The sequence below is a fragment of the Electrophorus electricus genome, chromosome 24, assembly GCF_041902795.1.
Source record: "Electrophorus electricus isolate QZ-2024a chromosome 24, ASM4190279v1, whole genome shotgun sequence".
Lineage (NCBI taxonomy): Eukaryota > Metazoa > Chordata > Actinopteri > Gymnotiformes > Gymnotidae > Electrophorus > Electrophorus electricus.
This window is the reverse complement of record NC_137520.1, coordinates 4,503,295-4,526,278: the sequence shown is the minus strand read 5'-3', so window position 1 is coordinate 4,526,278 and position 22,984 is coordinate 4,503,295.

Sequence of the window (22,984 nt, the reverse complement as noted above, 5' to 3'; positions counted from 1 at the left end):
TACATTTTAGTGTAACATACAATCTCTTGCCCTGAAACAGTGTTTAAGGTCAATACAATGCTTTGAAACGCTGTTTTAATGTGTTTAAATGGTAAAGAACAGAGTTGCAATGTTAAGATTCTTCTTATAATGAATTACATTTTAATCTAAAATAGAATCTCTTGCCCTGAAACAGTGTTTAAGGTCAATACAATGCTTTGAAACGCTGTTTCAATGTGTTTAAAAGGTAAAGAACAGAGTTGCAATGTAAAGATTCTTCTTCATGCATTACATATTAGTCTAACATACAATCTCTTGCCCTGAAACAGTGTTTAAGGTCAATATAATGCTTTGAAACGCTGTTTCAATGTGTTTAAAAGGTAAAGAACAGAGTTGGAATGTTAAGATTCTTCTTATAATGCATTACATTTTAGTCTAACATACAATCTCTTGCCCTGAAACAGTGTTTAAGGTCAATACAATGCTTTGAAACGCTGTTTCATTGGTAAAGAACAGAGTTGCAATGTTAAGATTCTTCTTATCATGCATTACATTTTAGTCTAACATACAATCTCTTGCCCTGAAACCGTGTATAAGGCAATTACAATGCTTTTTCAATGTGTATAAAATGTAAAGAATAGAGTTGCAATGTAAAGATTCTTCTTCATGCATTACATATTAGTCTAACATACAATCTCGTGCCCTGAAACAGTGTTTAAGCTCAAGACAATGCTTTGAAACGCTGTTTCAATGTGTTTAAAAGGTAAAGAACAGAGTTCCAATGTTAAGATTCTTCTTATCATGCATTACATTTTAGTGTAACATACAATCTCTTGCCCTGAAACAGTGTATAAGGCAATTACAATGCTGTTTCAATGTGTTTAAATGGTAAAAAACAGCGTTGCAATGTTAAGATTCTTCTTATCATGCATTACATTTTAGTGTAACATACAATCTCTTGCCCTGAAAGTGTTTAAGGTCAATACAATGCTTTGAAATGCTGTTTTAATGTGTTTAAATGGTAAAGAACAGAGTTGCAATGTTAAGATTCTTCTTATCATGCAATACATATTAGTCTAACATACAATCTCTTGCCCTGAAACAGTGTTTAAAGTTTATACAATGCTTTGAAACGCTGTTTCAATGTGTTTAAAAGGTAAAGAACAGAGTTGCAATGTTAAGATTCTTCTTATCATGCATTACGTTTTAGTCTAAAATAAAATCTCTTGCCCTGAAACAGTGTTTAAGGTGAATACAATGCTTTGAAAAGCTGTTTCAATGTGTTTAAAAGGTAAAGAACAGAGTTGCAATGTTAAGATTCTTCTTATCATGCATTACATTTTAGTCTAACATACAATCTCTTGCCCTGAAACAGTGTTTAAGGTGAATACAATGCTTTGAAACGCTGTTACAATGTTTTTAAAAGGTAAAGAACAGAGTTGCAATGTTAAGATTCTTCTTATCATGCATTACATATTAGTCTAACATACAATCTCGTGCCCTGAAACAGTGTATAAGGCAATTACAATGCTGTTTCAATGTGTTTAAATGGTAAAAAACAGCGTTGCAATGTTAAGATTCTTCTTATCATGCATTACATTTTAGTCTAACATACAATCTCTAGCCCTGAAACAGTGTATAAGGCAATTACAATGCTGTTTCAATGTGTTTAAAAGGTAAAGAACAGAGTTGCAATGTTAAGATTCTTCTTATCATGCATTACATTTTAGTCTAACATACAATCTCTTGCCCTGAAACAGTGTTTAAGGTCAATACAATGCTTTGAAACGCTGTTTCAATGTGTTTAAAAGGCAAAGAACAGAGTTGCAATGATAAGATTCTTCTTATCATGCAATACATATTAGTCTAACATACAATCTCTTGCCCTGAAACAGTGTTTAAAGTTTATACAATGCTTTGAAACGCTGTTTCAATGTGTTTAAAAGGTAAAGAACAGAGTTGCAATGTTAAGATTCTTCTTATCATGCATTACGTTTTAGTCTAAAATAAAATCTCTTGCCCTGAAACAGTGTTTAAAGTCAATACAATGCTTTGAAACGCTGTTTCAATGTGTTTAAAAGGTAAAGAAAAGAGTTCCAATGTTAAGATTCTTCTTATCCTGCATTACATTTTAGTCTAACATACAATCTCTTGCCCTGAAACAGTGTATAAGGCAATTACAATGCTGTTTCAATGTGTTTAAATGGTAAAAAACAGCGTTGCAATGTTAAGATTCTTCTTATCATGCATTACATTTTAGTGTAACATACAATCTCTTGCCCTGAAACAGTGTTTAAGGTCAATACAATGCTTTGAAACGCTGTTTTAATGTGTTTAAATGGTAAAGAACAGAGTTGCAATGTTAAGATTCTTCTTATAATGCATTACATTTTAATCTAAAATAGAATCTCTTGCCCTGAAACAGTGTTTAAGGTCAATACAATGCTTTGAAACGCTGTTTCAATGTCTTTAAAAGGTAAAGAACAGAGTTGCAATGTAAAGATTCTTCTTCATGCATTACATATTAGTCTAACATACAATCTCTTGCCCTGAAACAGTGTTTAAGGTCAATATAATGCTTTGAAACGCTGTTTCAATGTGTTTAAAAGGTAAAGAACAGAGTTGGAATGTTAAGATTCTTCTTATAATGCATTACATTTTAGTCTAACATACAATCTCTTGCCCTGAAACAGTGTTTAAGGTCAATACAATGCTTTGAAACGCTGTTTCAATGGTAAAGAACAGAGTTGCAATGTTAAGATTCTTCTTATCATGCATTACATTTTAGTCTAACATACAATCTCTTGCCCTGAAACCGTGTATAAGGCAATTACAATGCTTTTTCAATGTGTTTAAAAGGTAAAGAACAGAGTTGCAATGTTAAGATTCTTCTTATCATGCATTACATTTTAATCTATCATATAATCTCTTGCCCTGAAACAGTGTTTAAGGTCAATACAATGCTTTGAAACGCTGTTTCAATGTGTTTAAAAGGTAAAGAACAGAGTTGCAATGTAAAGATTCTTCTTATCATGCATTACATTTTAGTCTAACATACAATCTCTTGCCCTGAAACAGTGTTTAAGGTGAATTCAGTGCTTTGAAAAGCTGTTTCAATGTGTTTAAAAGGTAAAGAACAGAGTTGCAATGTTAAGATTCTTATTATGCATTACATATTAGTCTAACATACAATCTCGTGCCCTGAAACTGTGTTTAAGGTCAAGTCAATGCTTTGAAACGCTGTTTCAATGTGTTTAAAAGGTAAAGAACAGAGTTGCAATGTAAAGATTCTTCTTATCATGCATTACATATTTGTCTAACATACAATCTCGTGCCCTGAAACAGTGTTTAAGGTCAAGTCAATGCTTTGAAACGCTGTTTTAATGTGTTTAAATGGTAAAGAACAGAGTTGCAATGTTAAGATTCTTCTTATCATGCAATACATATTAGTCTAACATACAATCTCTTGCCCTGAAACAGTGTTTAAAGTTTATACAATGCTTTGAAACGCTGTTTCAATGTGTTTAAAAGGTAAAGAACAGAGTTGCAATGTTAAGATTCTTCTTATCATGCATTACGTTTTAGTCTAAAATAAAATCTCTTGCCCTGAAACAGTGTTTAAAGTCAATACAATGCTTTGAAACGCTGTTTCAATGTGTTTAAAAGGTAAAGAACAGAGTTGCAATGTTAAGATTCTTCTTATCATGCATTACATTTTAGTCTAACATACAATCTCTTGCCCTGAAACAGTGTATAAGGCAATTACAATGCTGTTTCAATGTGTTTAAATGGTAAAAAACAGAGTTGCAATGTTAAGATTCTTCTTATCATGCATTACATTTTAGTCTAACATACAATCTCTTGCCCTGAAACAGTGTTTAAGGTGAATACAATGCTTTGAAACGCTGTTTCAATGTGCTTAAAAGGTAAAGAACAGAGTTGCAATGTTAAGATTCTTCTTATCATGCATTACATATTAGTCTAACATACAATCTCGTGCCCTGAAACAGTGTATAAGGCAATTACAATGCTGTTTCAATGTGTTTAAATGGTAAAAAACAGAGTTGCAATGTTAAGATTCTTCTTATCATGCATTACATTTTAGTCTAACATACAATCTCTTGCCCTGAAACAGTGTTTACGGTGAATACAATGCTTTGAAAAGCTGTTTCAATGTGTTTAAAAGGTAAAGAACAGAGTTGCAATGTTAAGATTCTTCTTATTATGCATTACATATTAGTCTAACATACAATCTCGTGCCCTGAAACAGTGTTTAAGGTCAATACAATGCTTTGAAACGCTGTTTCAATGTGTTTAAAAGGAAAAGAACAGAGTTGCAATGTTAAGATTCTTCTTATCATGCATTACATTTTAGTCTATCATACAATATCTTGCCCTCAAACAGTGTTTAAGGTCAATACAATGCTTTGAAATGCTGTTTCAAAGTGTTTAAAAGGTAAAGAATAGAGTTGCAATGTAAAGATTCTTCTTCATGCATTACATTTTAGTCTAACATACAATCTCTTGCACTGAAACAGTGTCTAAGGTCAATACAATGCTTTGAAACGCTGTTTCAATGTGTTTAAAAGGTAAAGAACAGAGTTGCAATGTTAAGATTCTTCTTATCATGCATTACATTTTAGTCTAAAATAAAATCTCTTGCCCTGAAACAGTGTATAAGGCAATTACAATGCTGTTGCAATGTGTTTAAATGGTAAAAAACAGCGTTGCAATGTTAAGATTCTTCTTATCATGCATTACATTTTAGTCTAACATACAATCTCTTGCCCTGAAACAGTGTTTAAGGTCAATACAATGCTTTGAAACGCTGTTTTAATGTGCTTAAAAGGTAAAGAACAGAGTTGCAATGTTAAGATTCTTCTTATCATGCATTACATTTTAGTCTAACATACAATCTCTTGCCCTGAAACCGTGTATAAGGCAATTACAATGCTTTTTCAATGTGTTTAAAAGGTAAAGAACAGAGTTGCAATGTTAAGATTCTTCTTATCATGCATTACATTTTAATCTATCATATAATCTCTTGCCCTCAAACAGTGTTTAAGGTCAATACAATGCTTTGAAATGCTGTTTCAATGTGTATAAAAGGTAAAAAATAGAGTTGCAATGTAAAGATTCTTCTTCATGCATTACATATTAGTCTAACATACAATCTCGTGCCCTGAAACAGTGTTTAAGCTCAAGACAATGCTTTGAAACGCTGTTTCAATGTGTTTAAAAGGTAAAGAACAGAGTTCCAATGTTAAGATTCTTCTTATCATGCATTACATTTTAGTGTAACATACAATCTCTTGCCCTGAAACAGTGTATAAGGCAATTACAATGCTGTTTCAATGTGTTTAAATGGTAAAAAACAGAGTTGCAATGTTAAGATTCTTCTTATCATGCATTACATTTTAGTCTAACATACAATCTCATGCCCTGAAACAGTGTTTAAGGTCAAGACAATGCTTTGAAACGCTGTTTCAATGTGTTTAAAAGGTAAAGAACAGAGTTGCAATGTAAAGATTTTTCTTCATGCATTATATTTTAGTCTAACACACAATCTCTTGCCCTGAAACAGTGTTTAAGGTCAATACAATGCTTTGAAACGCTGTTTCAATTTGTTTAAAAGGTAAAGAAAAGAGTTTGAATGTTAAGATTCTTCTTATCATACATTACATTTTAGTCTAATATACAATCTCTTCCCCTGAAACAGTGTTTAAGGTCAATACAATGCTTTGAAACGCTGTTTCAATGTGTTTAAAAGGTAAAGAACAGAGTTGCAATGTTAAGATTCTTCTCATCATGCATTACATTTTAGTCTAACATACAATCTCTTGCCATAAAACAGTGTTTAAGGTCAATACAATGCTTTGAAACGCTGTTTCAATGTGTTTAAAAGGCAAAGCACAGAGTTCCAATGTTAAGATTCTTCTTATAATGCATTAGATTTTAGTCTAACACAATCTCTTGCCCTGAAACAGTGTTTAAGGTCAATACAATGCTTTGAAACGCTGTTTCAATGTGTTTAAAAGGTAAAGAACAGAGTTGCAATGTAAAGATTCTTCTTCATGCATTACATTTTAGTCTAACATACAATCTCTTGCCCTGAAACAGTGTATAAGGCAATTACAATGCTGTTTCAATGTGTTTAAAAGGTAAAGAACAGAGTTGCAATGTTAAGATTCTTCTTATCATGCTATACATATTAGTCTAACATACAATCTCTTGCCCTGAAACAGTGTTTAAGGTTTATACAATGCTTTGAAACGCTGTTTCAATGTGTTTAAAAGGTAAAGAACAGAGAGGCAATGTTAAGATTCTTCTTATCATGCATTACATTTTAGTCTAAAATAAAATCTCTTGCCCTGAAACAGTGTTTAAAATCAATACAATGCTTTGAAACGCTGTTTCAATGTGTTTAAAAGGTAAAGAACAGAGTTCCAATGTTAAGATTCTTCTTATCCTGCATTACATTTTAGTCTAACATACAATCTCTTGCCCTGAAACAGTGTATAAGGCAATTACAATGCTGTTTCAATGTGTTTAAATGGTAAAAAACAGCGTTGCAATGTTAAGATTCTTCTTATCATGCATTACATTTTAGTGTAACATACAATCTCTTGCCCTGAAAGTGTTTAAGGTCAATACAATGCTTTGAAATGCTGTTTTAATGTGTTTAAATGGTAAAGAACAGAGTTGCAATGTTAAGATTCTTCTTATCATGCAATACATATTAGTCTAACATACAATCTCTTGCCCTGAAACAGTGTTTAAAGTTTATACAATGCTTTGAAACGCTGTTTCAATGTGTTTAAAAGGTAAAGAACAGAGTTGCAATGTTAAGATTCTTCTTATCATGCATTACGTTTTAGTCTAAAATAAAATCTCTTGCCCTGAAACAGTGTTTAAGGTGAATACAATGCTTTGAAAAGCTGTTTCAATGTGTTTAAAAGGTAAAGAACAGAGTTGCAATGTTAAGATTCTTCTTATCATGCATTACATTTTAGTCTAACATACAATCTCTTGCCCTGAAACAGTGTTTAAGGTGAATACAATGCTTTGAAACGCTGTTACAATGTTTTTAAAAGGTAAAGAACAGAGTTGCAATGTTAAGATTCTTCTTATCATGCATTACATATTAGTCTAACATACAATCTCGTGCCTGAAACAGTGTATAAGGCAATTACAATGCTGTTTCAATGTGTTTAAATGGTAAAAAACAGCGTTGCAATGTTAAGATTCTTCTTATCATGCATTACATTTTAGTCTAACATACAATCTCTAGCCCTGAAACAGTGTATAAGGCAATTACAATGCTGTTTCAATGTGTTTAAAAGGTAAAGAACAGAGTTGCAATGTTAAGATTCTTCTTATCATGCATTACATTTTAGTCTAACATACAATCTCTTGCCCTGAAACAGTGTTTAAGGTCAATACAATGCTTTGAAACGCTGTTTCAATGTGTTTAAAAGGCAAAGAACAGAGTTGCAATGATAAGATTCTTCTTATCATGCAATACATATTAGTCTAACATACAATCTCTTGCCCTGAAACAGTGCTTAAAGTTTATACAATGCTTTGAAACGCTGTTTCAATGTGTTTAAAAGGTAAAGAACAGAGTTGCAATGTTAAGATTCTTCTTATCATGCATTACGTTTTAGTCTAAAATAAAATCTCTTGCCCTGAAACAGTGTTTAAAGTCAATACAATGCTTTGAAACGCTGTTTCAATGTGTTTAAAAGGTAAAGAAAAGAGTTCCAATGTTAAGATTCTTCTTATCCTGCATTACATTTTAGTCTAACATACAATCTCTTGCCCTGAAACAGTGTATAAGGCAATTACAATGCTGTTTCAATGTGTTTAAATGGTAAAAAACAGCGTTGCAATGTTAAGATTCTTCTTATCATGCATTACATTTTAGTGTAACATACAATCTCTTGCCCTGAAACAGTGTTTAAGGTCAATACAATGCTTTGAAACGCTGTTTTAATGTGTTTAAATGGTAAAGAACAGAGTTGCAATGTTAAGATTCTTCTTATAATGAATTACATTTTAATCTAAAATAGAATCTCTTGCCCTGAAACAGTGTTTAAGGTCAATACAATGCTTTGAAACGCTGTTTCAATGTGTTTAAAAGGTAAAGAACAGAGTTGCAATGTAAAGATTCTTCTTCATGCATTACATATTAGTCTAACATACAATCTCTTGCCCTGAAACAGTGTTTAAGGTCAATATAATGCTTTGAAACGCTGTTTCAATGTGTTTAAAAGGTAAAGAACAGAGTTGGAATGTTAAGATTCTTCTTATAATGCATTACATTTTAGTCTAACATACAATCTCTTGCCCTGAAACAGTGTTTAAGGTCAATACAATGCTTTGAAACGCTGTTTCATTGGTAAAGAACAGAGTTGCAATGTTAAGATTCTTCTTATCATGCATTACATTTTAGTCTAACATACAATCTCTTGCCCTGAAACCGTGTATAAGGCAATTACAATGCTTTTTCAATGTGTATAAAATGTAAAGAATAGAGTTGCAATGTAAAGATTCTTCTTCATGCATTACATATTAGTCTAACATACAATCTCGTGCCCTGAAACAGTGTTTAAGCTCAAGACAATGCTTTGAAACGCTGTTTCAATGTGTTTAAAAGGTAAAGAACAGAGTTCCAATGTTAAGATTCTTCTTATCATGCATTACATTTTAGTGTAACATACAATCTCTTGCCCTGAAACAGTGTATAAGGCAATTACAATGCTGTTTCAATGTGTTTAAATGGTAAAAAACAGCGTTGCAATGTTAAGATTCTTCTTATCATGCATTACATTTTAGTGTAACATACAATCTCTTGCCCTGAAAGTGTTTAAGGTCAATACAATGCTTTGAAATGCTGTTTTAATGTGTTTAAATGGTAAAGAACAGAGTTGCAATGTTAAGATTCTTCTTATCATGCAATACATATTAGTCTAACATACAATCTCTTGCCCTGAAACAGTGTTTAAAGTTTATACAATGCTTTGAAACGCTGTTTCAATGTGTTTAAAAGGTAAAGAACAGAGTTGCAATGTTAAGATTCTTCTTATCATGCATTACGTTTTAGTCTAAAATAAAATCTCTTGCCCTGAAACAGTGTTTAAGGTGAATACAATGCTTTGAAAAGCTGTTTCAATGTGTTTAAAAGGTAAAGAACAGAGTTGCAATGTTAAGATTCTTCTTATCATGCATTACATTTTAGTCTAACATACAATCTCTTGCCCTGAAACAGTGTTTAAGGTGAATACAATGCTTTGAAACGCTGTTACAATGTTTTTAAAAGGTAAAGAACAGAGTTTCAATGTTAAGATTCTTCTTATCATGCATTACATATTAGTCTAACATACAATCTCGTGCCCTGAAACAGTGTATAAGGCAATTACAATGCTGTTTCAATGTGTTTAAATGGTAAAAAACAGCGTTGCAATGTTAAGATTCTTCTTATCATGCATTACATTTTAGTCTAACATACAATCTCTAGCCCTGAAACAGTGTATAAGGCAATTACAATGCTGTTTCAATGTGTTTAAAAGGTAAAGAACAGAGTTGCAATGTTAAGATTCTTCTTATCATGCATTACATTTTAGTCTAACATACAATCTCTTGCCCTGAAACAGTGTTTAAGGTCAATACAATGCTTTGAAACGCTGTTTCAATGTGTTTAAAAGGCAAAGAACAGAGTTGCAATGATAAGATTCTTCTTATCATGCAATACATATTAGTCTAACATACAATCTCTTGCCCTGAAACAGTGTTTAAAGTTTATACAATGCTTTGAAACGCTGTTTCAATGTGTTTAAAAGGTAAAGAACAGAGTTGCAATGTTAAGATTCTTCTTATCATGCATTACGTTTTAGTCTAAAATAAAATCTCTTGCCCTGAAACAGTGTTTAAAGTCAATACAATGCTTTGAAACGCTGTTTCAATGTGTTTAAAAGGTAAAGAAAAGAGTTCCAATGTTAAGATTCTTCTTATCCTGCATTACATTTTAGTCTAACATACAATCTCTTGCCCTGAAACAGTGTATAAGGCAATTACAATGCTGTTTCAATGTGTTTAAATGGTAAAAAACAGCGTTGCAATGTTAAGATTCTTCTTATAATGCATTACATTTTAATCTAAAATAGAATCTCTTGCCCTGAAACAGTGTTTAAGGTCAATACAATGCTTTGAAACGCTGTTTCAATGTCTTTAAAAGGTAAAGAACAGAGTTGCAATGTAAAGATTCTTCTTCATGCATTACATATTAGTCTAACATACAATCTCTTGCCCTGAAACAGTGTTTAAGGTCAATATAATGCTTTGAAACGCTGTTTCAATGTGTTTAAAAGGTAAAGAACAGAGTTGGAATGTTAAGATTCTTCTTATAATGCATTACATTTTAGTCTAACATACAATCTCTTGCCCTGAAACAGTGTTTAAGGTCAATACAATGCTTTGAAACGCTGTTTCAATGGTAAAGAACAGAGTTGCAATGTTAAGATTCTTCTTATCATGCATTACATTTTAATCTATCATATAATCTCTTGCCCTGAAACAGTGTTTAAGGTCAATACAATGCTTTGAAACGCTGTTTCAATGTGTTTAAAAGGTAAAGAACAGAGTTGCAATGTAAAGATTCTTCTTATCATGCATTACATTTTAGTCTAACATACAATCTCTTGCCCTGAAACAGTGTTTAAGGTGAATTCAGTGCTTTGAAAAGCTGTTTCAATGTGTTTAAAAGGTAAAGAACAGAGTTGCAATGTTAAGATTCTTATTATGCATTACATATTAGTCTAACATACAATCTCGTGCCCTGAAACTGTGTTTAAGGTCAAGTCAATGCTTTGAAACGCTGTTTCAATGTGTTTAAAAGGTAAAGAACAGAGTTGCAATGTAAAGATTCTTCTTATCATGCATTACATATTTGTCTAACATACAATCTCGTGCCCTGAAACAGTGTTTAAGGTCAAGTCAATGCTTTGAAACGCTGTTTTAATGTGTTTAAATGGTAAAGAACAGAGTTGCAATGTTAAGATTCTTCTTATCATGCAATACATATTAGTCTAACATACAATCTCTTGCCCTGAAACAGTGTTTAAAGTTTATACAATGCTTTGAAACGCTGTTTCAATGTGTTTAAAAGGTAAAGAACAGAGTTGCAATGTTAAGATTCTTCTTATCATGCATTACGTTTTAGTCTAAAATAAAATCTCTTGCCCTGAAACAGTGTTTAAAGTCAATACAATGCTTTGAAACGCTGTTTCAATGTGTTTAAAAGGTAAAGAACAGAGTTGCAATGTTAAGATTCTTCTTATCATGCATTACATTTTAGTCTAACATACAATCTCTTGCCCTGAAACAGTGTATAAGGCAATTACAATGCTGTTTCAATGTGTTTAAATGGTAAAAAACAGAGTTGCAATGTTAAGATTCTTCTTATCATGCATTACATTTTAGTCTAACATACAATCTCTTGCCCTGAAACAGTGTTTAAGGTGAATACAATGCTTTGAAACGCTGTTTCAATGTGCTTAAAAGGTAAAGAACAGAGTTGCAATGTTAAGATTCTTCTTATCATGCATTACATATTAGTCTAACATACAATCTCGTGCCCTGAAACAGTGTATAAGGCAATTACAATGCTGTTTCAATGTGTTTAAATGGTAAAAAACAGAGTTGCAATGTTAAGATTCTTCTTATCATGCATTACATTTTAGTCTAACATACAATCTCTTGCCCTGAAACAGTGTTTACGGTGAATACAATGCTTTGAAAAGCTGTTTCAATGTGTTTAAAAGGTAAAGAACAGAGTTGCAATGTTAAGATTCTTCTTATTATGCATTACATATTAGTCTAACATACAATCTCGTGCCCTGAAACAGTGTTTAAGGTCAATACAATGCTTTGAAACGCTGTTTCAATGTGTTTAAAAGGAAAAGAACAGAGTTGCAATGTTAAGATTCTTCTTATCATGCATTACATTTTAGTCTATCATACAATATCTTGCCCTCAAACAGTGTTTAAGGTCAATACAATGCTTTGAAATGCTGTTTCAAAGTGTTTAAAAGGTAAAGAATAGAGTTGCAATGTAAAGATTCTTCTTCATGCATTACATTTTAGTCTAACATACAATCTCTTGCACTGAAACAGTGTCTAAGGTCAATACAATGCTTTGAAACGCTGTTTCAATGTGTTTAAAAGGTAAAGAACAGAGTTGCAATGTTAAGATTCTTCTTATCATGCATTACATTTTAGTCTAAAATAAAATCTCTTGCCCTGAAACAGTGTATAAGGCAATTACAATGCTGTTTCAATGTGTTTAAATGGTAAAAAACAGCGTTGCAATGTTAAGATTCTTCTTATCATGCATTACATTTTAGTCTAACATACAATCTCTTGCCCTGAAACAGTGTATAAGGCAATTACAATGCTGTTTCAATGTGTTTAAAAGGTAAAGAACAGAGTTGCAATGTTAAGATTCTTCTTATCATGCATTACATTTTAGTCTAACATACAATCTCTTGCCCTGAAACAGTGTTTAAGGTCAATACAATGCTTTGAAACGCTGTTTCAATGTGTTTAAAAGGCTAAGAACAGAGTTGCAATGATAAGATTCTTCTTATCATGCAATACATATTAGTCGAACATACAATCTCTTGCCCTGAAACAGTGTTTAAGGTTTATACAATGCTTTGAAACGCTGTTTCAATGTGTTTAAAAGGTAAAGAACAGAGTTGCAATGTTAAGATTCTTCTTATCATGCATTACATTTTAGTCTAAAATAAAATCTCTTGCCCTGAAACAGTTTAAAGTCAATACAATGCTTTGAAACGCTGTTTCAATGTGTTTAAAAGGTAAAGAACAGAGTTGCAATGTTAAGATTCTTCTTATCATGCATTACATTTTAGTCTAACATACAATCTCTTGCCCTGAAACAGTGTATAAGGCAATTACAATGCTGTTTCAATGTGTTTAAATGGTAAAAAACAGAGTTGCAATGTTAAGATTCTTCTTATCATGCATTACATTTTAGTCTAACATACAATCTCTTGCCCTGAAACAGTGTTTAAGGTGAATACAATGCTTTGAAACGCTGTTTCAATGTGCTTAAAAGGTAAAGAACAGAGTTGCAATGTTAAGATTCTTCTTATCATGCATTACATATTAGTCTAACATACAATCTCGTGCCCTGAAACAGTGTATAAGGCAATTACAATGCTGTTTCAATGTGTTTAAATGGTAAAAAACAGAGTTGCAATGTTAAGATTCTTCTTATCATGCATTACATTTTAGTCTAACATACAATCTCTTGCCCTGAAACAGTGTTTACGGTGAATACAATGCTTTGAAAAGCTGTTTCAATGTGTTTAAAAGGTAAAGAACAGAGTTGCAATGTTAAGATTCTTCTTATTATGCATTACATATTAGTCTAACATACAATCTCGTGCCCTGAAACAGTGTTTAAGGTCAATACAATGCTTTGAAACGCTGTTTCAATGTGTTTAAAAGGAAAAGAACAGAGTTGCAATGTTAAGATTCTTCTTATCATGCATTACATTTTAGTCTATCATACAATCTCTTGCCCTCAAACAGTGTTTAAGGTCAATACAATGCTTTGAAATGCTGTTTCAAAGTGTTTAAAAGGTAAAGAATAGAGTTGCAATGTAAAGATTCTTCTTCATGCATTACATTTTAGTCTAACATACAATCTCTTGCACTGAAACAGTGTCTAAGGTCAATACAATGCTTTGAAACGCTGTTTCAATGTGTTTAAAAGGTAAAGAACAGAGTTGCAATGTTAAGATTCTTCTTATCATGCATTACATTTTAGTCTAAAATAAAATCTCTTGCCCTGAAACAGTGTATAAGGCAATTACAATGCTGTTTCAATGTGTTTAAATGGTAAAAAACAGCGTTGCAATGTTAAGATTCTTCGTATCATGCATTACATTTTAGTCTAACATACAATCTCTTGCCCTGAAACAGTGTATAAGGCAATTACAATGCTGTTTCAATGTGTTTAAAAGGTAAAGAACAGAGTTGCAATGTTAAGATTCTTCTTATCATGCATTACATTTTAGTCTAACATACAATCTCTTGCCCTGAAACAGTGTTTAAGGTCAATACAATGCTTTGAAACGCTGTTTCAATGTGTTTAAAAGGCTAAGAACAGAGTTGCAATGATAAGATTCTTCTTATCATGCAATACATATTAGTCGAACATACAATCTCTTGCCCTGAAACAGTGTTTAAGGTTTATACAATGCTTTGAAACGCTGTTTCAATGTGTTTAAAAGGTAAAGAACAGAGTTGCAATGTTAAGATTCTTCTTATCATGCATTACATTTTAGTCTAAAATAAAATCTCTTGCCCTGAAACAGTTTAAAGTCAATACAATGCTTTGAAACGCTGTTTCAATGTGTTTAAAAGGTAAAGAACAGAGTTCCAATGTTAAGATTCTTCTTATCATGCATTACATTTTAGTCTAACATACAATCTCTTGCCCTGAAACAGTGTATAAGGCAATTACAATGCTGTTGCAATGTGTTTAAATGGTAAAAAACAGCGTTGCAATGTTAAGATTCTTCTTATCATGCATTACATTTTAGTCTAACATACAATCTCTTGCCCTGAAACAGTGTTTAAGGTCAATACAATGCTTTGAAACGCTGTTTTAATGTGCTTAAAAGGTAAAGAACAGAGTTGCAATGTTAAGATTCTTCTTATCATGCATTACATTTTAGTCTAACATACAATCTCTTGCCCTGAAACCGTGTATAAGGCAATTACAATGCTTTTTCAATGTGTTTAAAAGGTAAAGAACAGAGTTGCAATGTTAAGATTCTTCTTATCATGCATTACATTTTAATCTATCATATAATCTCTTGCCCTCAAACAGTGTTTAAGGTCAATACAATGCTTTGAAATGCTGTTTCAATGTGTATAAAAGGTAAAGAATAGAGTTGCAATGTAAAGATTCTTCTTCATGCATTACATATTAGTCTAACATACAATCTCGTGCCCTGAAACAGTGTTTAAGCTCAAGACAATGCTTTGAAACGCTGTTTCAATGTGTTTAAAAGGTAAAGAACAGAGTTCCAATGTTAAGATTCTTCTTATCATGCATTACATTTTAGTGTAACATACAATCTCTTGCCCTGAAACAGTGTATAAGGCAATTACAATGCTGTTTCAATGTGTTTAAATGGTAAAAAACAGAGTTGCAATGTTAAGATTCTTCTTATCATGCATTACATTTTAGTCTAACATACAATCTCATGCCCTGAAACAGTGTTTAAGGTCAAGACAATGCTTTGAAACGCTGTTTCAATGTGTTTAAAAGGTAAAGAACAGAGTTGCAATGTAAAGATTTTTCTTCATGCATTATATTTTAGTCTAACACACAATCTCTTGCCCTGAAACAGTGTTTAAGGTCAATACAATGCTTTGAAACGCTGTTTCAATTTGTTTAAAAGGTAAAGAAAAGAGTTTGAATGTTAAGATTCTTCTTATCATACATTACATTTTAGTCTAATATACAATCTCTTCCCCTGAAACAGTGTTTAAGGTCAATACAATGCTTTGAAACGCTGTTTCAATGTGTTTAAAAGGTAAAGAACAGAGTTGCAATGTTAAGATTCTTCTCATCATGCATTACATTTTAGTCTAACATACAATCTCTTGCCATAAAACAGTGTTTAAGGTCAATACAATGCTTTGAAACGCTGTTTCAATGTGTTTAAAAGGCAAAGCACAGAGTTCCAATGTTAAGATTCTTCTTATAATGCATTAGATTTTAGTCTAACACAATCTCTTGCCCTGAAACAGTGTTTAAGGTCAATACAATGCTTTGAAACGCTGTTTCAATGTGTTTAAAAGGTAAAGAACAGAGTTGCAATGTAAAGATTCTTCTTCATGCATTACATTTTAGTCTAACATACAATCTCTTGCCCTGAAACAGTGTATAAGGCAATTACAATGCTGTTTCAATGTGTTTAAATGGTAAAAAACAGCGTTGCAATGTTAAGATTCTTCTTATCATGCATTACATTTTAGTCTAACATACAATCTCTTGCCCTGAAACAGTGTATAAGGCAATTACAATGCTGTTTCAATGTGTTTAAAAGGTAAAGAACAGAGTTGCAATGTTAAGATTCTTCTTATCATGCATTACATTTTAGTCTAACATACAATCTCTTGCCCTGAAACAGTGTTTAAGGTCAATACAATGCTTTGAAACGCTGTTTCAATGTGTTTAAAAGGCTAAGAACAGAGTTGCAATGATAAGATTCTTCTTATCATGCAATACATATTAGTCGAACATACAATCTCTTGCCCTGAAACAGTGTTTAAGGTTTATACAATGCTTTGAAACGCTGTTTCAATGTGTTTAAAAGGTAAAGAACAGAGTTGCAATGTTAAGATTCTTCTTATCATGCATTACATTTTAGTCTAAAATAAAATCTCTTGCCCTGAAACAGTTTAAAGTCAATACAATGCTTTGAAACGCTGTTTCAATGTGTTTAAAAGGTAAAGAACAGAGTTCCAATGTTAAGATTCTTCTTATCATGCATTACATTTTAGTCTAACATACAATCTCTTGCCCTGAAACAGTGTATAAGGCAATTACAATGCTGTTGCAATGTGTTTAAATGGTAAAAAACAGCGTTGCAATGTTAAGATTCTTCTTATCATGCATTACATTTTAGTCTAACATAAAATCTCTTGCCCTGAAACAGTGTTTAAGGTCAATACAATGCTTTGAAACGCTGTTTTAATGTGCTTAAAAGGTAAAGAACAGAGTTGCAATGTTAAGATTCTTCTTATCATGCATTACATTTTAGTCTAACATACAATCTCTTGCCCTGAAACCGTGTATAAGGCAATTACAATGCTTTTTCAATGTGTTTAAAAGGTAAAGAACAGAGTTGCAATGTTAAGATTCTTCTTATCATGCATTACATTTTAATCTATCATATAATCTCTAGCCCTCAAACAGTGTTTAAGGTCAATACAATGCTTTGAAATGCTGTTTCAATGTGTATAAAAGGTAAAGAATAGAGTTGCAATGTAAAGATTCTTCTTCATGCATTACATATTAGTCTAACATACAATCTCGTGCCCTGAAACAGTGTTTAAGCTCAAGACAATGCTTTGAAACGCTGTTTCAATGTGTTTAAAAGGTAAAGAACAGAGTTCCAATGTTAAGATTCTTCTTATCATGCATTACATTTTAGTGTAACATACAATCTCTTGCCCTGAAACAGTGTATAAGGCAATTACAATGCTGTTTCAATGTGTTTAAATGGTAAAAAACAGAGTTGCAATGTTAAGATTCTTCTTATCATGCATTACATTTTAGTCTAACATACAATCTCATGCCCTGAAACAGTGTTTAAGGTCAAGACAATGCTTTGAAACGCTGTTTCAATGTGTTTAAAAGGTAAAGAACAGAGTTGCAATGTAAAGATTTTTCTTCATGCATTATATTTTAGTCTAACACACAATCTCTTGCCCTGAAACAGTGTTTAAGGTCAATACAATGCTTTGAAACGCTGTTTCAATTTGTTTAAAAGGTAAAGAAAAGAGTTTGAATGTTAAGATTCTTCTTATCATACATTACATTTTAGTCTAATATACAATCTCTTCCCCTGAAACAGTGTTTAAGGTCAATACAATGCTTTGAAACGCTGTTTCAATGTGTTTAAAAGGTAAAGAACAGAGTTGCAATGTTAAGATTCTTCTCATCATGCATTACATTTTAGTCTAACATACAATCTCTTGCCATAAAACAGTGTTTAAGGTCAATACAATGCTTTGAAACGCTGTTTCAATGTGTTTAAAAGGCAAAGCACAGAGTTCCAATGTTAAGATTCTTCTTATAATGCATTAGATTTTAGTCTAACACAATCTCTTGCCCTGAAACAGTGTTTAAGGTCAATACAATGCTTTGAAACGCTGTTTCAATGTGTTTAAAAGGTAAAGAACAGAGTTGCAATGTAAAGATTCTTCTTCATGCATTACATTTTAGTCTAACATACAATCTCTTGCCCTGAAACAGTGTATAAGGCAATTACAATGCTGTTTCAATGTGTTTAAATGGTAAAAAACAGCGTTGCAATGTTAAGATTCTTCTTATCATGCATTACATTTTAGTCTAACATACAATCTCTTGCCCTGAAACAGTGTATAAGGCAATTACAATGCTGTTTCAATGTGTTTAAAAGGTAAAGAACAGAGTTGCAATGTTAAGATTCTTCTTATCATGCATTACATTTTAGTCTAACATACAATCTCTTGCCCTGAAACAGTGTTTAAGGTCAATACAATGCTTTGAAACGCTGTTTCAATGTGTTTAAAAGGCTAAGAACAGAGTTGCAATGATAAGATTCTTCTTATCATGCAATACATATTAGTCGAACATACAATCTCTTGCCCTGAAACAGTGTTTAAGGTTTATACAATGCTTTGAAACGCTGTTTCAATGTGTTTAAAAGGTAAAGAACAGAGTTGCAATGTTAAGATTCTTCTTATCATGCATTACATTTTAGTCTAAAATAAAATCTCTTGCCCTGAAACAGTTTAAAGTCAATACAATGCTTTGAAACGCTGTTTCAATGTGTTTAAAAGGTAAAGAACAGAGTTCCAATGTTAAGATTCTTCTTATCATGCATTACATTTTAGTCTAACATACAATCTCTTGCCCTGAAACAGTGTATAAGGCAATTACAATGCTGTTGCAATGTGTTTAAATGGTAAAAAACAGCGTTGCAATGTTAAGATTCTTCTTATCATGCATTACATTTTAGTCTAACATAAAATCTCTTGCCCTGAAACAGTGTTTAAGGTCAATACAATGCTTTGAAACGCTGTTTTAATGTGCTTAAAAGGTAAAGAACAGAGTTGCAATGTTAAGATTCTTCTTATCATGCATTACATTTTAGTCTAACATACAATCTCTTGCCCTGAAACCGTGTATAAGGCAATTACAATGCTTTTTCAATGTGTTTAAAAGGTAAAGAACAGAGTTGCAATGTTAAGATTCTTCTTATCATGCATTACATTTTAATCTATCATATAATCTCTAGCCCTCAAACAGTGTTTAAGGTCAATACAATGCTTTGAAATGCTGTTTCAATGTGTATAAAAGGTAAAGAATAGAGTTGCAATGTAAAGATTCTTCTTCATGCATTACATATTAGTCTAACATACAATCTCGTGCCCTGAAACAGTGTTTAAGCTCAAGACAATGCTTTGAAACGCTGTTTCAATGTGTTTAAAAGGTAAAGAACAGAGTTCCAATGTTAAGATTCTTCTTATCATGCATTACATTTTAGTCTAACATACAATCTCATGCCCTGAAACAGTGTTTAAGGTCAAGACAATGCTTTGAAACGCTGTTTCAATGTGTTTAAAAGGTAAAGAACAGAGTTGCAATGTAAAGATTTTTCTTCATGCATTATATTTTAGTCTAACACACAATCTCTTGCCCTGAAACAGTGTTTAAGGTCAATACAATGCTTTGAAACGCTGTTTCAATTTGTTTAAAAGGTAAAGAAAAGAGTTTGAATGTTAAGATTCTTCTTATCATACATTACATTTTAGTCTAATATACAATCTCTTCCCCTGAAACAGTGTTTAAGGTCAATACAATGCTTTGAAACGCTGTTTCAATGTGTTTAAAAGGTAAAGAACAGAGGTGCAATGTTAAGATTCTTCTCATCATGCATTACATTTTAGTCTAACATACAATCTCTTGCCATAAAACAGTGTTTAAGGTCAATACAATGCTTTGAAACGCTGTTTCAATGTGTTTAAAAGGTAAAGAACAGAGTTGCAATGTAAAGATTCTTCTTCATGCATTACATTTTAGTCTAACATACAATCTCTTGCCCTGAAACAGTGTATAAGGCAATTACAATGCTGTTTCAATGTGTTTAAATGGTAAAAAACAGCGTTGCAATGTTAAGATTCTTCTTATCATGCATTACATTTTAGTGTAACATACAATCTCTTGCCCTGAAACAGTGTATAAGGTTTATACAATGCTTTGAAACGCTGTTTCAATGTGTTTAAAAGGTAAAGAACAGAGTTGCAATGTTAAGATTCTTCTTATCATGCATTACATTTTAGTCTAAAATAAAATCTCTTGCCCTGAAACAGTTTAAAGTCAATACAATGCTTTGAAACGCTGTTTCAATGTGTTTAAAAGGTAAAGAACAGAGTTCCAATGTTAAGATTCTTCTTATCATGCATTACATTTTAGTCTAACATACAATCTCTTGCCCTGAAACAGTGTATAAGGCAATTACAATGCTGTTGCAATGTGTTTAAATGGTAAAAAACAGCGTTGCAATGTTAAGATTCTTCTTATCATGCATTACATTTTAGTCTAACATACAATCTCTTGCCCTGAAACAGTGTTTAAGGTCAATACAATGCTTTGAAACGCTGTTTTAATGTGCTTAAAAGGTAAAGAACAGAGTTGCAATGTTAAGATTCTTCTTATCATGCATTACATTTTAGTCTAACATACAATCTCTTGCCCTGAAACCGTGTATAAGGCAATTACAATGCTTTTTCAATGTGTTTAAAAGGTAAAGAACAGAGTTGCAATGTTAAGATTCTTCTTATCATGCATTACATTTTAATCTATCATATAATCTCTTGCCCTCAAACAGTGTTTAAGGTCAATACAATGCTTTGAAATGCTGTTTCAATGTGTATAAAAGGTAAAAAATAGAGTTGCAATGTAAAGATTCTTCTTCATGCATTACATATTAGTCTAACATACAATCTCGTGCCCTGAAACAGTGTTTAAGCTCAAGACAATGCTTTGAAACGCTGTTTCAATGTGTTTAAAAGGTAAAGAACAGAGTTCCAATGTTAAGATTCTTCTTATCATGCATTACATTTTAGTGTAACATACAATCTCTTGCCCTGAAACAGTGTATAAGGCAATTACAATGCTGTTTCAATGTGTTTAAATGGTAAAAAACAGAGTTGCAATGTTAAGATTCTTCTTATCATGCATTACATTTTAGTCTAACATACAATCTCATGCCCTGAAACAGTGTTTAAGGTCAAGACAATGCTTTGAAACGCTGTTTCAATGTGTTTAAAACGTAAAGAACAGAGTTGCAATGTAAAGATTTTTCTTCATGCATTATATTTTAGTCTAACACACAATCTCTTGCCCTGAAACAGTGTTTAAGGTCAATACAATGCTTTGAAACGCTGTTTCAATTTGTTTAAAAGGTAAAGAAAAGAGTTTGAATGTTAAGATTCTTCTTATCATACATTACATTTTAGTCTAATATACAATCTCTTCCCCTGAAACAGTGTTTAAGGTCAATACAATGCTTTGAAACGCTGTTTCAATGTGTTTAAAACCTAAAGAACAGAGTTGCAATGTTAAGATTCTTCTCATCATGCATTACATTTTAGTCTAACATACAATCTCTTGCCATAAAACAGTGTTTAAGGTCAATACAATGCTTTGAAACGCTGTTTCAATGTGTTTAAAAGGCAAAGCACAGAGTTCCAATGTTAAGATTCTTCTTATAATGCATTAGATTTTAGTCTAACACAATCTCTTGCCCTGAAACAGTGTTTAAGGTCAATACAATGCTTTGAAACGCTGTTTCAATGTGTTTAAAAGGTAAAGAACAGAGTTGCAATGTAAAGATTCTTCTTCATGCATTACATTTTAGTCTAACATACAATCTCTTGCCCTGAAACAGTGTATAAGGCAATTACAATGCTGTTTCAATGTGTTTAAATGGTAAAAAACAGCGTTGCAATGTTAAGATTCTTCTTATCATGCATTACATTTTAGTCTAACATACAATCTCTTGCCCTGAAACAGTGTATAAGGCAATTACAATGCTGTTTCAATGTGTTTAAAAGGTAAAGAACAGAGTTGCAATGTTAAGATTCTTCTTATCATGCATTACATTTTAGTCTAACATACAATCTCTTGCCCTGAAACAGTGTTTAAGGTCAATACAATGCTTTGAAACGCTGTTTCAATGTGTTTAAAAGGCTAAGAACAGAGTTGCAATGATAAGATTCTTCTTATCATGCAATACATATTAGTCGAACATACAATCTCTTGCCCTGAAACAGTGTTTAAGGTTTATACAATGCTTTGAAACGCTGTTTCAATGTGTTTAAAAGGTAAAGAACAGAGTTGCAATGTTAAGATTCTTCTTATCATGCATTACATTTTAGTCTAAAATAAAATCTCTTGCCCTGAAACAGTTTAAAGTCAATACAATGCTTTGAAACGCTGTTTCAATGTGTTTAAAAGGTAAAGAACAGAGTTCCAATGTTAAGATTCTTCTTATCATGCATTACATTTTAGTCTAACATACAATCTCTTGCCCTGAAACAGTGTATAAGGCAATTACAATGCTGTTGCAATGTGTTTAAATGGTAAAAAACAGCGTTGCAATGTTATGATTCTTCTTATCATGCATTACATTTTAGTCTAACATAAAATCTCTTGCCCTGAAACAGTGTTTAAGGTCAATACAATGCTTTGAAACGCTGTTTTAATGTGCTTAAAAGGTAAAGAACAGAGTTGCAATGTTAAGATTCTTCTTATCATGCATTACATTTTAGTCTAACATACAATCTCTTGCCCTGAAACCGTGTATAAGGCAATTACAATGCTTTTTCAATGTGTTTAAAAGGTAAAGAACAGAGTTGCAATGTTAAGATTCTTCTTATCATGCATTACATTTTAATCTATCATATAATCTCTTGCCCTCAAACAGTGTTTAAGGTCAATACAATGCTTTGAAATGCTGTTTCAATGTGTATAAAAGGTAAAGAATAGAGTTGCAATGTAAAGATTCTTCTTCATGCATTACATATTAGTCTAACATACAATCTCGTGCCCTGAAACAGTGTTTAAGCTCAAGACAATGCTTTGAAACGCTGTTTCAATGTGTTTAAAAGGTAAAGAACAGAGTTC